This window comes from Camelus ferus, chromosome 13 (assembly GCF_009834535.1).
Source record: "Camelus ferus isolate YT-003-E chromosome 13, BCGSAC_Cfer_1.0, whole genome shotgun sequence".
Classification (NCBI taxonomy): domain Eukaryota; kingdom Metazoa; phylum Chordata; class Mammalia; order Artiodactyla; family Camelidae; genus Camelus; species Camelus ferus.
In genome coordinates this window covers 66,952,403-66,970,571 of record NC_045708.1, presented here as the reverse complement: position 1 = coordinate 66,970,571, position 18,169 = coordinate 66,952,403, and the positions used below count along the sequence as shown (strand labels likewise).

Here is an 18,169-nt window from a genome sequence, read left to right as displayed (position 1 = left end):
TAACCCGCCTGCCATCACAGGTAGTAGTTTTGATCCTTAATTTTGAACTAAGGTCTGTCTGGCTTGAAAGCTCTTTACACAACCTTGGAAATTCGAATTATAATGTAGGCATTTGTTAGAGCACAGAGCTTGGCAGGTCAGTGGGGCATTGTGCACAGGCTTGCCCACATTTAGCTTTGTAACTCTTCCTGGATTAAGTGACCAGCAGAAACTACCTGTCTCTCAGTCTCAAAATTTCCATGGTTTGTCCTGGTTGGTGCAGCCTCCATAAGGTTAGATTGTGTCAAACCCTAATCCAGTCAGCTGTGTGGGGAAATGGGAGGGGAGGATGGGATTGAACAGTCTAGGTGGGCAGAGGGGCTCACCCCTGTCAGTATGGGAGGGGGCAATACACCCACTCACTCCTGTAGGATCTTTGATTGGATCCAACTTTCAGAGACTAAATCAGGCATTGACCCCATTCCCTTGTATGCCAGCTATCTACTTGCCTATTCTATCAGCTCCCAGGTTTAGAGAAACCCTTGTTTCCAACATTAAAAAACAAAGTAAATTTTAAGGATCTCATTGGCTTTACTCAGTGATGCATGAATCGGGCAGCATCCAATCAGCAGATGGAAAGGAGCTCTGAGGAGCTGTACAACTGAAAAGGAGCAGGGACAAGGAAGTTATACAAGCAAAAAGCAGATTGGTTGTGGCAGTGATGCTGGAAAAACGGGTGTGGGGCATGAGGAGGGCTGTGTCCCAGGCTTCGGTTGAGCCCTTGGAACATGCCCGCCAAGTATGGGTCCTTGGCGTTGTGCAGCAAAAATTTCAAGAGCAAGCTACAGTTGAGTAAAGGTAGATTTATTTAGAGATATACATCAAAAAGCAAGAGAAAGGCCATGAGGTGTGGGGGTTGGGTGCTCAGATTAGAGTAAAAGTAGGTACATGCTCCATAGTCAGAGTGTGGGCAGTCTCCAAAGACGAGGAAGAGAGAGAGGGCCCTGAGGGGCAATGTTGCCAGTTTTTATGGGCTCGGTAGCTCCACACCTACAAGTGGGAGGACTGTTCTAACAACCCTGGGGAAGAGGCTGGGATTCCCAGGAACTGGGCCACCACCTGCTCTTTGACCTTCATGGTGCCTGTGGGCATGTGATTTATCATGCTGATATGTTACCAGGAGTATATGAGGCTCAAGGTCCACTAGAAGTCATACCTCCTGCCATTTTAATCCTCAAGGCCTAGTTGGAGTTGAACTTTCTACCATTTTGGTATAATTACTGTTATTCATTGAATAGCTGTGCCCTGCCCCCTTCCTGTCTCAGCAAGGTCACTTTTCTTTCCAGGGTGGCAGAGGCCTGTTAGGCTGATTTCTTCACTTGTGTTGACCAAGTGAGTCCTGACTGACTAGGTTAAGATTTGCTTCTGGGAGAGGCTGGCACTGTATTTAAGTTAGGTCTCATTTTGCTGAAGTGGGGCTTGGCATACGTGACTCCATTTGGAGCCTGTTGTTTTTAATACCGATAGCCTTGTTTCTCTACATGTATAGTTGAAACATAGGTTTCCAGAAAAATGTAAAATCATGAGTCATACAAGTATAAAGATGTGTTAAAGACTTATTATATTCATATGGGAGAATAATCAAACGTTACAACCAGTTCAAAGGAAAAGTCAAAAGGCACAAGTTTGTATGTAGTAGAGGAATTGAATTGAAAATGAAGGCAAAGCTATTTTCCTGAGGGTGTAAGGAAGTCAATCAAAAGTCAATGCTCTAGAAGGAGCATTTGCATGCTGGTCAGTTACCTTTAATCTACAAAGGTGCAGAACAGCTCAAGGCCCAATTCTGGCTGCTCGGATTGGCTCTGTAAGGTGGTGCTGTAGCCACTGCACACAGATTTTTTCTACAATATATTATCTCAGAAGGAATCCAAACTCCTTTTTCACTCATTTGGTTAGTCAACAAATACCAGTAGCTACAACATATCAGGCACAATTAATTGTAAAATAAATACCTAAATATGTGTTACTTACTTGGATGTTTTCTCATATATTTTTTAGTGTCCCTTGCTTTGCACTTCCGCTCAGTTCATCCATTACAGCAACATTCTGTCATTTTCCTCTGCTATCTAGTGGCAAAAGTATGTAATTTGTCTATTTTTTCAATGGATACCTTAGAAAACACCTAATGTCTGTGAAATAATTGTTAATGTCTGCTAGCTTGAGCAGCATTTTGTCCAAAGAGAGAAAGAGAACATGATGTCACCATACCCTGTAAGCTCTTTTTTTTTTAATTTTTAAAATTTTAATAAATTTTTTTTACAGCATTACAGGTTCAGAGCAAAATAGCAGAACCTGAGTTCCCGTGAGCCCCCTGGCCCCACACATGCATAGCTTCCCCCACTGTCAACATCCCTCCGCTGAGTAGTGTCCTTGTTAGGAACAATGAACCTACCTTGATACATCCTTGTTGCCCAAAGTCCATGTGTTACGGAAATGACAGGCCAGCCAAGAAATAAGCACCACTCAGAGGGTTGGAGTACTCAGATTTATTACGCTGGCGGGCTCAGAGGGGCTTCTGCTCCGAAGCTCTGAGCACCTCCAAGACGTGCACATGAGGTTTTATAGGGTTAATTACAAGTATGGGGCTATTAGCCAATAAGGTTCAAACACAAAAAGCAAGGAATCAGTACACTGGAGCTTATCAATTCGGAACAGATCACGTTACTGACACTTGTTGAGCTTGGATTTACGAGTTAGCTTGTTAGCCCAGTAAACTGACACTAAACTTCAGATTTACGAGTTAGCCCGGCAGAACTTATATCAGTAAACCAACACTTATCACACTTAGATTTGTGACTTAGCTCGTTAGCCCATCTGGGCTTTTCCTTCACACATGGTTCACATTAGGGTTCAGTCTCGGTATTGTACGTTTTACGGGTTTTGACAAATGTGTAATTACATGAATCCACCTTCATAATACCATGCAGAAGAGTTTCACTGCCCTAAAAATCCTGTCTTCTACCCATTCATCCTTCTTCCCCCAAGTTCTGTAAACTGCTGATCTTTTACTGTCTGCCTGATTTTGCCTTTTCCAGAACGTGTATAATTGAAATCGTACACCGTATGTGGCCTTTTCAGATTGGCTTCTTTCACTTAGTAATATTAACGTCTTTTTCTCCATGTCTTTTCTTTACTTGATAGATCATTTCTTTTTAGTACTGAATGATATTCCATTGTTTGGATGCTGCTATAAACATCTGTGTGCTTGATTTTATATGGACATAATTTTTCACCTTCTTTGCATAAATACCAAGGAGAGTGAGTGCTACATTGTATAGTAAAACTATCTTTAGTTTTATAAGAACTATCCTGGCATCTTTTTAAAATCAGCTTTATAATGGCACAATAAACTACATCCATTTGGAGTATACAATTCAATAATTATTTTTAAATGTGTATATCATGAATCCACTGCCACAATCAATATACAGAATGTTCCTATCACACCTAAAAGATGCCTCCTGTTCCTTTGCAGTCCATCCCTCACTCTCCTGTTTTGCTTTGTCAATATAGATTAGTTTGCTTTTTAAAAAATTATTTCATATAGGTGTGATCATGTAATATGTACTGTTTTGTGTATGGTTTCTTTCACACGCAAAATGCCTTTAAATTGACCCTTGTTGTGGTGTAGTTCATTCCTTTTTATTGCTGAGTTAGCATCCCATTGTACTGATACATCCTTTGTTTACCCATTCATTCACCTGTTGATGGACTTTTGTGTTGTTTCCAGTTTGGGGCTGTTTTGAATAAAGTTCTTATGAACATTTCTGTAGATGCCATTGTGTGGACTTAGGTCTTCTTTGCTCTTGGGTAAATACGTAACAGTGGAATTGTTGGACTGTGTGGTAGATTTATGTTTGTTTTTTTAAGTAACTTCTGGGCAGTTGTCCAAAGCGGTTGTACCATTTTACATTCCCACCAGGGTAGTGCAACCCTTCCAGATGCCTCACATCCTTGTCAACACTCCAGTGTCTATAATTCTAGCCATTCTGATGGGTATCTAGTGGCACCTCATTGTGGTTTTAATTTTCATTTCCCTGATGACTAATGATGCTGAGCATCTTTTATGTACTTTTTGGCCATTCATGTATCTTCTGTGGAGTGGCTGTCAGATTTTTTTGCCCATTTTTAACTAGGTTGTTTGCCTTCTTATCAAGTTGTAAAAGTTTATACATTATAAATAAGCTTCTTTTGTAAGATACATGTTGCAAATACTTTCTCTCATGTTATGGCTCATCTCGTAACTATTTAAGAGATATTTGAGCCTACTGAATATTGTAGGAGAGGGGAAAAATACAATTTTTCCTCTACCCTCCTAGGGTTTCTGGCTGAGGCCCCGAGAATTAGACTGACGAAAGACAGATTAAACAAGAGTTAAGCAGTTTATCAATATGTGTGTTGCACATGCACACAGGGGAACTCAGTGGGGTGGTTAGAGCTTGGGCTTATCAAGCATCTGAACAAAGAACAGTACATTTGCAGAGAAGTGACCAGACAAAGGAAAAATTTAGCAATAAAAGAGGAGGGTTATATTGACCAGGTTTCTTGTGCAGAGTCCTCTGGTGCTACCTCAGCTGGTAAGAGTCTAGAACTATCTCTGGTGTTAGGAATTGTCCTGCCCTTCCAGGTAGAAAGCAGGGCGAGAGGCAGAGGTTTTCTTGTGTCTGCTTCTTCACAATTGCCTTTGGCTCAAAGTGATCATTATGTCAAACTGGAATGGCTTGGGGTGGCATATCTAATTTCTTGTAGTATCATAACAGATTTTATGGATTTTTTTTTCAGTCAAGCAATAATAAACATACTGTGAGTGTTCGCCATGTGCCACTGTACTTTGCATATGCTTTACATCATATCCCACTTAATCTTTGTAACTGTCCTCTATTGTAATACTGTTTTATGTAGACTGCAAGTCCGCTGTGGCTTTGCCGCAGATTACAGCTCCACTCTGTGTGGTTTTCTATTGCAGAATCTGGGCTAAAGGAGTAACCCCCACCTGAGACATGGTCTTCTCACCGTGGAGGCTGAACCAAAACATTCAGACGCTTCTTAAAGCTTCTCCTGGACCTAGTCTGTGTTACATTCATTCACTTTCCACTGCCCAGAGCAAATCCCATGGCCAGTGTCAAAATTACTCCTTCTAAAAAGGAGGGGTAATTACATGGAATCGTGTAATGTACAGCAGATGAGAATAATCCTGGAGTGTTTCAGACCCAGAAAGAAAACAGGCTCAAGGAGAATAGGGAATTTTAGTCTGTTCAGCTCACTGTTGTATCCCAAGCAGAAAAGTGCCTTGCACAAGATTAAGTATTCAAGTACGTATTTGCTACATGCGTGCATGAAGCCAGTGTGGTCAGAGGATAAGGGAGACGTGAGATTGCAGTCACTAGCAATCCACGGGTTGGCATATAAGAGGAAGCTTAATTTCACCCTGCCTTAGAATTTGGTTCTCCATCAGCTCTTCCCCTGGCTATCATTCCGGATGGAGGAGTTTGATGCTGCGTGCCTTCAGCTCTGCTGTACGTGCGGGGGGGTCTGCACCTCTCTCTCTCTCAGCCTTCCCATTTAGATGGGCTTGTGGGGACTGCTGTGCCCTGGAACCCCTCCCCTTTTCTAAGGATAGCAGTTCCTCCTGTTTTTTCTGGAAATGCTCTTTTCCCCGTTTCAGCCTTATGTTTCAGTAGGCCCTAGTATATTTAGAAAGATATTATCCAGGGCATTGACAGGTTCTAGCTTAGCACACCTGGAGGGGCTGGGGAGGGGCTGGAGTCAGGTCTGTACCATTTTTTGATTGAGTAGTAAGTACATTAAAAAAAAAAAAAGCATCAAAAAAAGTAAAAAGCATCATTTGACTGCATCTCTACTTCTCTCATGACCTTGCTCTGCACTGCCCTCTCTAATATCATTTCATCATAGTCTTAATAGGCATATTAATATAGTACTTGTTAAATTGGGGGTAAATGCCACAGTTGATTAACCAACGCTAGGCCATTCAGAGCTCTTCCCTAGAATTTTTGAAAATAGAACCAGAGAAAGCAACTCTCGGGCCCTCTGTGTTGGTGAAATTAGGAGGCACAGCTGTGTTTTGTCTCCTGTGGAGAAAAGTGGATTGAGGCTGCATAGAAAGTAGATGAAGCAGAGACCTGGTAAGGTTCAAGTTTCTGGTTTCAAGTTACCCTTGAGGCTGGCTCCACTTCTTACCTTCCCATGGAGACGTGAGCTTTCTAATAAATTCCTCTTCTCTCTGTTCAGATTGAGTTTCTGTCTGTGCAGCTAAGAGATCTGAGTCGTATAGTTTTGGAGCTTCAGAGGCATCCATGTGCTTGTCTGTTTCTTACCCTTCAAGCTAGGAAAGAGTGTTAACAGAGTTTGGTTTTAGTCAGGTTGGGGAACAGTCAGGTTTCTTGCCAGCTCTCAAACTGGCAATGTATCAATAAATTCCCTTTCCAAAGGGAAAGATGCACGAAGTTTCTTTTTAAAATAGATCTGTATTCAAATTTAAAAAGACATTTAGGAAGTGGTGTAAGTGTTAAGGAATGAAGGAAAATGACACTAAGAGTCTGTGGTTGCTAGAACATCAAATATCAAATTGTATGTATGTATATACACACTCACAAATATATCTTTTTTTAACATTTTTCATTGATTTATAATCATTTTACAATGTTCTGTCAAATTCCAGTGTAGAGCACAATTTTTTAGTTATACATGAACATACATATATTCATTGTCACATTTTTTTCTCTGTGAGCTACCATAAGATCTTGTGTATATTTCCCTGTTCTATACAGTATAATCTTACCTATTCTACAATTTTGAAATCCTGCCTATTCCTTCCCACCCTCTGCTCCCTTGGCAACCACAAGTTTATATTCTATGTCTATGAGTCTGTTTCTGTTTTGTATTTATGCTTTGTTTGTTTTTTTGTTTTGTTTTGTTTTGTTTTAGATTCCACATATGAGCGATCTCATATGGTATTTTTCTTTCTCTTTCTGGCTTACTTCACTTAGAATGACATTCTCCAGGAGCATCCATGTTGCTGCAAATGGCGTTATGTTGTCATTTTTTATGGCTGAGTAGTATTCCATTGTATAAATATACCACTTCTTCTTTATCCCATCATCTTTCGATGGACATTTAGGCTGTTTCCATGTCTTGGCTATTGTAAATAGTGCTGCTATGAACATTAGGGTGCAGGTGTCATTTTGAAGTAGGGTTCCTTCTGGATATATGCCCAGGAGCAGGATTCCTGGGTCATACGGTAAGTCTATTCCTAGTCTTTTGAGGAATCTCCATACTGTTTTCCACAGTGGCTGCACCAAACTGCATTCCCACCAGCAGTGAACGAGGGTTCCCCTTTCTCCACAGCCTCTCCAGCATTTACCAGCCTTTGATTGATTTTTTTTCTATGGTTTTTTTAATCTCTATTTTATTTCCTTCCTAATCTTAATAATTTCCTTCCTTCTGCTGCCTTTTGGGGTTTTTTGTTCTTCTTTTTCTAGTTCTCTCAGCTGGTGGGTTAAATTGTTTGAGATTGTTCTTTTTTTAGGAAGGCCTGTATCGTTATAAACTTCCCTCTTAGCACTGCCTTTGCTGGGTCCCATAAGTTTTGTGTGGTTGTGCTTTCATTTTCATTTGTCTCAAGGTATTTTTTAAACAAATATATCTTACATATGTGTATATATATACAAATTCCATGTGTGTGTATATATATTTATCCATAAAATTAAGTCAAAAGTTATTATGTTTGGTTAGTTTAAATAAAACATTGAGGATATTTGTCATCTTTCTTGTGATAGTTAATACTTGTATTACAAGTGGGCCTTCACCTTTCACATCAGACTTTAAAACTGAAGGAAACAGAGCAGGGACCACATAATTAAATACACAGTAGAAATATACCTACCTACAAATGCAGAAATAACATGCCTAAATAATGGGGGAATGGGTGAATAAGGTATGATATATAAACAACTTGAAATATTACCTATTAATTAAAAGTGAAATTGTATGGTAAGAAAATTTATAAAATGTTTAAGATACTCTGTTAATGTTGCCGAGTCCAAACTCTTTCTGCTCACCGCACGACAGGCCAATAAATCGGGAGACGAGGTGTTGGGGCAAGGAACAGTGACTTTATTTGGAAAGCTGGCAGACCAAGAGGATGGCCGACTAATGTATTGGAGAACCGTCCTGCTCCAGTCTGAAAGTAGGCTCCTTTTATACAAAAAAACGGGAGGGAGTGTTGTTGGTTGTTGCAAACTTTTTGGTGCAGGAATTCTTTGTTTCTGCAGCCGTCCATGTGGGCTAGGTCATGGTGCTCCTGCAAAACCTCCAACAAAACAAAGGTTATTCTCTATTTTGCAACTTGCCATCTCTGCTTGAGTGCAGAAGAGCTGACATCCTTAAAGGTCAGAGCCTGGAGAATAATAGGCTCTCCTGTCTATTTCAGGCTAAAGGCAATATTGTTTCACAGAAAGTGCAGAGCTGGCAAGACTAAGCCTAGAAAACAGGGCACAGTGGTCAAAGGAACAGATGCAATACCCGAGTCAGATTTGTTCTCCTCTATTACTTTAAGAGAAAAGACAGTTAATAAAAAGTACACGTGATTACAAGTGTAAATACCTAAGTCACAGATCTAAAAGACAGTGGACGTGTAGGCTACCCCAGCAGCCTAGCGCCATGCCACAGGGCTGCCCACTACACGGGTGCTCACTCTCTGCTCCAGCCTAGTCTTGAAGTACTTGAGTCCATCTGCTTCTCTTGCCTGGTTATTGTTTCCACCTTTCCAGCCGTTAGTTTTATTATTTCTGTTTCTGGCCTTTTCTTGCACTCTTAATTTTTTCTACACTTGACTCATGTTAACAGCCTTGATTTCCCCAACTTCAGGCCACCATTTGGGAAGACTTTCTACACTTGTCCTATATCATCTAAATGCATCAAGTTGTAAAGGCAGGTCCCTCACATTGTATACAATTGAAACTGAGTGTTTTGGGGTCTTAGGATAATGGATAATACTTTTTTCTTTCCAAACTTTCCTATTCCAGTTCCATTGCAATAAACATTTTTTTTAAGTTGAAATCTAGTTGACACACAATATTGTGTTAGTTTCGGGTGTACTACATAGTGATTTGACGTTTGTATATGTTATGAAATAATCACAACGATAAGTCTAGTAACTATCTTTCCCCATACAAAGTTACTGTAATATTATTGACCATATTCCATAAGGAATATGTATGTATATTATATCCTTGTGACTTACTTATTACATAACTGGAGATTTGTTCCTCTTAATCCCCTTCACCTATTTCACCACCCCCTTTCTGGCAACCACTCATTTGTTCTCTGAGTTTTTGTTTTCATTTTGTTATGTTTGTTTTGTTTCTTAGATTCCACATATAAGTCAGATCATGTGGTTTTTGTCTTTCTCTGTCTGACTTACTTTATTTAGCATGATACTTTCAAGATCCATAATATTACAAATGGCAAGATTTAATTTTTTATGGCTCAGTATATTCAACTGTACCTATATTTATATCTATATACCACATTTTCTTCATCCCTCAGTCTATCAGTGGGAAATTACCTTGGCATCATTGTAAATAATGATGTAGTAACATTGGAGTGCATTTATCTCTCAAATTAGTGTTTTTCTTTTCTTTGGTTAAATACCTGGAGATGAAATTGCTGGATCATATGGCAATTTTAAAGACTTAATGTTTTTGCTCATCTCTGCCAAGAGTGGCACCTAGTGGTGATTCTAGTAGAACTGCACTTTTCAGCTTTACGTGGCAGCAAAAGATGCTGCTCGTTATTTCAGTAGCAGTTTTGCATTGATGCTGTAGCAGTGTTATGTGTGCCAGGCATTAATCTACCTGAGAACAGAAGCCACCTGAGGGAGTTAGCTGTCTAAGAATTATACATGCCCTATAGATGTTCCATTGTGCACCTGGACTCATACTTAATTCCCCACGGGATTTGAGGTTTACTTTATTTTCCTACTACTGGATCTACTCTTGACAATAATTCTTAGACAGTGAGCACTTTGCACCTGCTGCTGAATCATGATGTCTTGGGACACTGTAGGGTGACATACATTTTTCCTACTGTATTTGTTTCCTTGGGCAACCTTTAACAAAGTAGCACAAACTAAGTGGCTCAAACAACAAAAATGTATTACCTCACAGTTTAGGAGGCTAGAAGTCCAAGATTGAGGTGTTGGCAGGGTTGGCTCCTTCCGTGGGCTGTGAGAAAGACTGTCCCATGCTTCTGCCCCGGCGTCTGGTGCTTGGTTGATAATCTTTGGTGCTCTTTGACTTGCAGGCGCACTTGCTCCTTGACTTGCAGATGCACTGCCCTGATCTCTACCTTCATCTTTTTTTTTATTTCCATCATCTTTTACTTTTAACTTTTTGTTTAGAAAAAATTATGTATTCACAAGAAATTACAAAGATAGTACAGAGGTCGTTTCTACCCCACCCAGTCTCCACCAATGGTTACATCCTGCGTAACCATAATACAATATCAAAACCAAGAAATTGACATTGTACAGTGCATTATACAATGTCCATTGTATATGTGGAGTTATCACAAGTACAGATTCTTGCAATCACCTCTGCAATCAAGATACAGAGCTTTTCCATAGCGACAAAGATCTACTCTGGTCCACATTTTACAAGTTTGAATGAAGTATAGAAGCCTTACCTCCCTTCAAGTCCTTTTGCACTGTCCCATTTATAACATAATTACCTTTAATATTTTCACCACATATTAAACAACATCACACAATGTTATACTTTTTGCTTCAAATGTCAAATGTAATATAGAAAAGTTCAGAGGAGAGGGAAAGTCTATTGCATTTATCCATATTTTTATCAAATTTGGGAAATTTTCAGCCATTACTTTTATGACCACCTTTTCATTCCCACCCCCCCTTTTCTCCTTCTGGAACACCTGGTGACTCAGTAGCCACAACTTCTTCAATGGGTGATTTGAGCAGGATTTCCTTCAAAGAGGACGTGGGTGGGCAGGCACTACGTGGTTTTTGTTTTGTTTTGTTTGTCTCTATTTTACGACTTCTGCCTGTTCTCCCTTCATCTTCATTGGCATTCTCCCTGTATGCCAGTCTGTCTTCAAATTTCCCTTTTGATATAGCCACCATTCACACTGGATTTAGGGCCCACCCTAATGACCTCAGTTTAGCTAATGACATCTGCAATGAACTTAATTCCAAATAAGGTCACATTCTGAGGTACTGGATGATAAGACTGCAGCTTAAGAAGTGGGGCGGGGTTAGGGGATACACTTCAACCCATAATAACCACCTATCCTGTTACACGTGCAGACATCATTTCTGCCATGTTGGTGTCACACTTAGCCATGAAACTGCTTAAGCCAATAAAATGTGAGGAGAAACGATGTATAGACATCTAGGCAGAAACTTTTAAGAATTTTTTTCTTCTGCCATGAAACTGGCAGTATTCCAGATAGAGGCTTTTTCATCAGCCTGTCTCAGAGTGACAGTGACGGGAACCAAAGCAGCAGTTGACCTTCAGTGGACATGCAGCATGAAAAAGAATTAAACCTTAATGATTTTAAGCAACTAAGACTTTGGGGTCATGTGTTACTGAAGCATTAACCTAAGGTAACTGACACCATAAGTTGACTTCTAATGTATGTTTTTTTTTAATTCATTCATCAGATATTTATTACAAACTTGCTAAGTGCCAGGCATAGTACTATGTGTTGGATACTGTAATGGTTAATTTTATGTGTCAACTTGGCTAGTCCACGATACCCAGATATTTGGTCAAACACCAGTCTAGATGTCTCTGGGAAGGTATTTTTCAGGTGAGATTAATGCTTCAGTCAGTAGACTTTAAGTAAAGCAAATTACCCTCCATAATGAGGGTGGGCTTGATTCAGTCGGTTAGAGGCCATAAGCGAAGAAAGACCAAGGTTCCCCCAGGAGGAGGGAATTCTGCCTCGAGACCGCCTGCGGACGCCAGCTGCCACAGTCAGCTCTTCCCTAGGTCTCCAGCCTGCTGGCACGCTGCAGATTTCAAACTTGGCCAGCTCCCACAAAGCTCATGAGCCGGTTCCTTAAAAATAAATATATATATATATATATATATATATATACACACACGCACACGCACACAGACACACATCCTATCAGTCTGTTTCTTCGGAGAAATCTAGTTAATACACACATCAGTGAACAGTGAGCAAGCTGGAAACAGTCCTTGTAGTGTTTATAGTCTAGGACGATTACAGACAAATAAACAGGAAAAAAAAAGTTATGTAGTAAGTACTGGAAATGCTGCATGGCGTAGGAGCACGTAGGATGAGCATCTGACCTTGACGTGGGGAGTCAGAGAAGACTGTCTGGAGGGATGAGGTCTAATTTGAGAACTGAAGGTGGCAGGTGGAATAGGAGTTAGCCGAGTGAAGAGACAAGGTGGTGGAGACCCAGGATTAGATCAAATATATATAGAACATGCATTCTTAATGGAGGTGCAGTTGACCCCAAGGGGGAGAAACTGGTGCTTGGCAGGTGAAATAAATCATAGTTAGTATAATGTTTTGTGATCATCCAGTACTCAACTTTACCTGACAAAATCTTGTTTCTTAATATTTAATGAGGGAGAGGGGAAGAGATGATTAGGAAAAAATGCCTAAAACAGTCTCCATGGGCCAGGATGGGGGTAGGAGGGTGTGGTAACCAAAAACAAAAGGCTGAGAAACTGGTATGGAAGGGCCATTGGTTAGAGGAAGTATCACATGTGGAGCCTGTGGGAGAAGGCGCTATAATATTTGAAATACCAGAACGGTTGAGGCATACAGTGGGAAGGAAGAGGCAGGGAGGGTAGTGAGAGAAGATGCTGTTCTAGACATACACTTAAAAGAAAGTTAAATCTGAAAATGCATTTGGATCTCAATTACCTAAATATTTTAGGTAAAATTATACTTTGTGTCTAAATTATCTACTGTAGACTGTGCTCACTCTTATACATGAATCTCCACTTTGTAGTCACAGACTGAATCATCGTTTCAAACATTTTTTTAGAGAAGACAAAGGACAATTATTAAAATACCGTTTTCTCTATCTTTCTGGGAGTTTTCAGTTGTATAATTGTAGTCTCTAAAATAGCATTATGTTCAGGTGGATACTTAATCATGACATTGTCCTGGAAGGCACGTTAACCTCTGGAGAATTTGCATGTGATTTACTTCACGGGAGTTTCAAAGATTAAACATATGACGGTGAAATTGTATTTTTCTTGGTTCCATTATTGGAAATAGAATGAGAACAATGGTCTGTTTAATAACCATTATCATTATCTTCCTCTTAGATTGAATTAAAATTACTTTAATATTCTATTAGGAAAATCTTTGTAGAGATGCTGCCAGTCATTTTTTTTTTTAATTTCCAACAGCAGCTTATTAACACTGAACTCAAAGCTAATTCAATGCTTTTGGGAGATATGTAAACTTAATTTTAGAAGCTAAAGAATGAAAAAATTGTGTGCTGTGCCATGATTTTAGCCTTTAATATTTTTCTGCCCCACTGTAGCTTGTTTGATGTAAGTAGATCTGACCTAAATGTCTAATACACTTTTTTAAATTTAAGTGTAGTCAGTTATACTTTGTCCATTTCTGGTGTGCAGAACAATGTCCCAGTCATGCATATATCGACATATATTCATTTTCATATTCTTTTTCATTAAAGGTTATTACAAGATACTGAACATAGTTCCCTGTGCTATAAAGTAGGGCCTTGCTGTTTATCTATTTTATGTATAGTGGTTACCATTTTCAAATCTCAGACTCCCAAATGTAATACACTTTTTAAGAGGCAACATCCTAGTAATCTTTTTTAGAAAGTCTTATTATGTGAGGGACAGTATGTGGAAATAATACTGAGTATGTGTTCTGAAGTCACACTGCCTAGGTTCAAATCCGGAGTTGAATCTGAGTTAAATGGTACTAGCTTTCGTGATCTTGGGCAGATGTGTAAAGATGTGTGATTTTATCCAGTATGATAGAACCACCACATAAGGTTGCTGTAAATATTAAATGAGTTAATTCTTTAAAACAGTTAGAACAGTGCCTGGTACGTACTCACTACCCAGTAACGTTACCTACTGTGTTACTTGGAACTCCTTATTGAGTAGTTTAAACCGTTTGTTTAGAAACCATTTGTTTTTGAATTAAAGGAATTTAAAAACCCTTTCAATATTTTTATCTTTCAGAAAATGTCTTCGAAACTCAAAAATGCGAAAACGAATTGAAGGCCTTGATAAGAATGTGTGGTAAGTACCTTAGAATAAACAATAATAATGGGGTGAGGTTTTTTTTTTTTCTTCGAAGTGTTTATATCCTTAGTTGGGAATTTTTAGCCTAGCTATTGTATATAAACAATACCACTTATTTTAATTATCCATTAAATGGAAATGGAAGGAAGTAATGGTTCTTACACTGATTTATTCATTTAGCAAATGTGCCACTCCCTTTGCTAGGCACTGGAAAGGGGCAGAGAAAAGGACAGATTGGGTGGGCGCCCTCCTGGAACTTAACCTTCTAAACCAAGAACTTCTCCTCTCTAATGGGTGATAACAGAACATAGCAGTGGATGGTTAAGAAAAAATACACATACAATTAAAATACGAGTATCCTGGAATTGAAATTTGTAAGAAACATTCAGTTCATCAGTTCAGCCATCATTTTACTGGGTAAAGTCCCTTTGCAGATGATAAAATTTTTGTTAGGAGCTCTTTCTTTTTTTTTTTTTTTTTTTTGATCTGTAACACTTAACTAGGTCTTATTTTTCAGTTTTCTAAGACTATGCAGTAAAAAGGATAACTTTGTAATTTTAGCACCTACTAATATTAGTATTTTTAACCTTAGGATCGAATTTACTAAGTTGGCTGCAGACCCCTCTGTTGTGAATCTTGGCCAAGGCCTTCCAGATTATCCCCTCCTAATTACGTAAAGGAAGAATTGTCAAAGGTCGCAGCAATTGATAGTCTGAACCAGTATACACGGGGCTTTGTAAGTATTTGAGACCCTGTGGGGCGTGAGCTTGTATTTTATGATGTGTGAATGTACTTCTGTACCACTTCTGTGTGATTGGCTTTCTGGAACCAACTGTCCCAACCTAATACCCAGAGTGACCCCACCCTTGCCCTTGTCTCCCAGGATGAGCTGTGCCCTGCTTCCAGCTTCTCCACAGTCCTGCCTCGGCCCCTGCTTTACTGTACTTCCAGGATGTGTTCCTCTGGCAACAAGGGAGGGAGAATATTCTCTTGAGACATGTTTTCTCTCCCATTAACATTTGTGCAGCCTCAGCACTGGCCTCTTAATATCCATTTCCACCTAATAACTTTCTTCCTCTCTACCTCAGCCCAACCTCCATCCTTCTGTGATGAAATGCCTAGAACATCAAGAGAGATTTCCTAGATTCTACTAAAATAAAACCCACCACAACTTATTAAGTGAACAGACACAGAGTTGCAGGACACAAGGCCAATATATAAAAATCAGTTGTGTTTCTGTATGTTAAAAAAGACCAGTTAAAAAGTAAAAAATTTTCAAGTGCTATTTACATTAGTATCCAAACACATAAAATTTAGAACTGATTTTTTTAAAGATGTGCAAGGTATGTACACTGAAAACTACAACACTTGCTGAGAGAAATTAAACAATACCTAAATAAATGGAGTAATGTATGATGTTCATGGACTGGAAGACTAAATATGGGTAAGGTGTCAGTTCTCCCTAAATTGATCCATAGGAGAGTTTGGCAGGCTGCGATCCATGGGCCAAATCCAGCCCACCCCTGGTTTTGTACATAAGACTTTATTAGAACATAACTGTGCCCATTTGTCTATTTTCCAATTTTTGTGAATAGATATGAGTGTGTGTATGTGTGTGTGTGTGTGTTTATATGGATGCAATCACTGGGAATGGTGTTGCACCGCCACTAGGTTGTGGACGTTGGTCACTTCGGTGGGTGGGAGGTAAAAGATTTTGAGGAGAGAGAATTTTCTTTATGTATCTTTGCCTAGTTTTACTTACTACGTGAAGCGTGAGTTACACTTGTAATCAAAAGTTTTTTAAACACAGATCCTTATCATTCTAAGGAAAGAAATATAGTGTTTACAGTTGCTTTCAGATCACCCTTTGCTAGAATTTGTTAAACCTGGTACTAAAATGAAATTCAAAGGAAATTTTGGATTTCTGGGAGGGGTGACAACTTTCTCTTGCTCTTTCCACAATTCATGTGCATTTTTTTTACCTTAAACTTAAGTGGTCTTTCTCTCGCTATTATTTTTTAGTTTACTGGCTGTGTTATATCACCTTTTCTATTATTAATTATAACCAGTTTCTCTAACATGATAATATCTCCTAATTTCAGAATATGAAAAATGTGCTTTGGTTTTATTTTTATTGATTTTAACTGGAAGGAGGGGTGGAGGGGATCTGGGACATACTAGCCAATATTCTGAAAAGAATAAAAATATGACAAATAAGTGCATCTTTGACAAAAAAATTCCTCGTTTCTTCATATAAACTGGGAAGACAACTTGAAGGAGCCAAAGACCCTTTACCTCCCAAACCTAGGGTATATCCAACCAGCTCCACCTTCTCCTGCGTCCTAACCCAGTTTATTTCTCCAGAGCCCAGATGCTTTCCAAACAAAGGCACGTGACCTGCACTCTGACACTCATTCGCAAGTGACAGAAAATCAGGGTGGTTCCCAAAAGCAAAAAGAAGTAGATGATGGACAAAAAAGAAAGGGAGGGAGGAAGGAAGGAAGGAAGGAAGGAAGGAAGGAAGGAAGGAAGGAAGGAAGATTGACTTCAATACTAAATGAGAAAGTAGGGGAAAAGAAAGAGGAGAGAAGCAAACAGAACATGGAAAGAAGGTTGAGGAAGAGCTAATCAAGGGTTCATACGACTCCCCACGTGTCTCAGACTCTGGACCTTTACAGCCCTTCCTTCCCCTCGTGAAAAGTGTCTTCCTAGATGACTGCTGCTCTCTTGCTGTCACTGTAAGCTGCATTCCACGTCCTCCTAACGTTCGCTGTCACATCAACACTACTGTGTGTCTCTTGGGTGAATTTGTTTTTGCCCTCTCTCTATAGTCCATTGGGTGAATTTGTTTTGCCCTCTCTCTATAGTCCATTGGCATGACTTTCTCTTGGGCGACTTGGAAGAACAGATTCAGAGGGTATACATTTAATGCAGGAGTTTCGGCTTATTTTAACTAGGGGGAAAAATCCAACTCTATTCAATATGATTTAATTACTGTTAAAAATGAAAGAGTTAAATGTGTTTTGATTGCTATTAAAAACACATGCTGTCATATAAAAGGACCAGCACTGACTATGTCAGATGGCTGTGAGGGGTTAATGTAGTCAGTCAATCTAGCAAATATTATTAATGTAGTGGGGAAAGCTGTTAGTAGTAGAAAATGCCAGAAATACTAAATAAAAATCCCATTCAAAAACAGTTATTTGATGGTAAAGCTTAGTTGCATGAAAGTTCTTAAAGTGTGAATGTTCTTTTTCTTTCCAAAAAAGTCCCAAAAACCTCTGACAGGTTTATTTAAAATGTGGACTGTTAGATTACAATATTGGAATATTGGGGGGAAAAAAGAGTAAAAATCCCCCTTTTTGTTGGACATCTGATTAATTTACTTTAGTTTTAGATGCATTGTCACTGCAAAGACAAGAGATTTCTCCTGTGGCAATATTTATAGTTTTAAATACATCGTGTGAAAGGCAGTATGACTTGTGCAGGACACTGGAACTCTTCTTATAATTTCCTATACATATGCAGTTCCTTTTTTGCAACTTGGCTCTGACCTGTTAGTGATAAATGGATTAGGCTTTTGTACTTTTTGTAGGTTGCATGACAATTATCGATGTGAATAGGATAAAATAAATACATGTAAAATAGAAAAAAAAACATACTGTCAAATATATTTGGCATTGAAGTCAGTTTTTATTAAAAGCAAATATACCTTTAGATTTTGTATTCCAGAATCAGTCATTTCATAGGAAGTTTTTAATCACTAGCAAGTCCTCATGACCATTCATGTAGGAATCCCTGGAAAGTAGGGG

General features: G+C 39.1%; 1 pseudogene; it reads left to right on the top strand.

Annotated features, from left to right (window-relative positions):
- Positions 1 to 18,169, top strand: part of LOC116668102 — a 49,564-nt pseudogene that overhangs the window by 11,227 nt on the left and 20,168 nt on the right.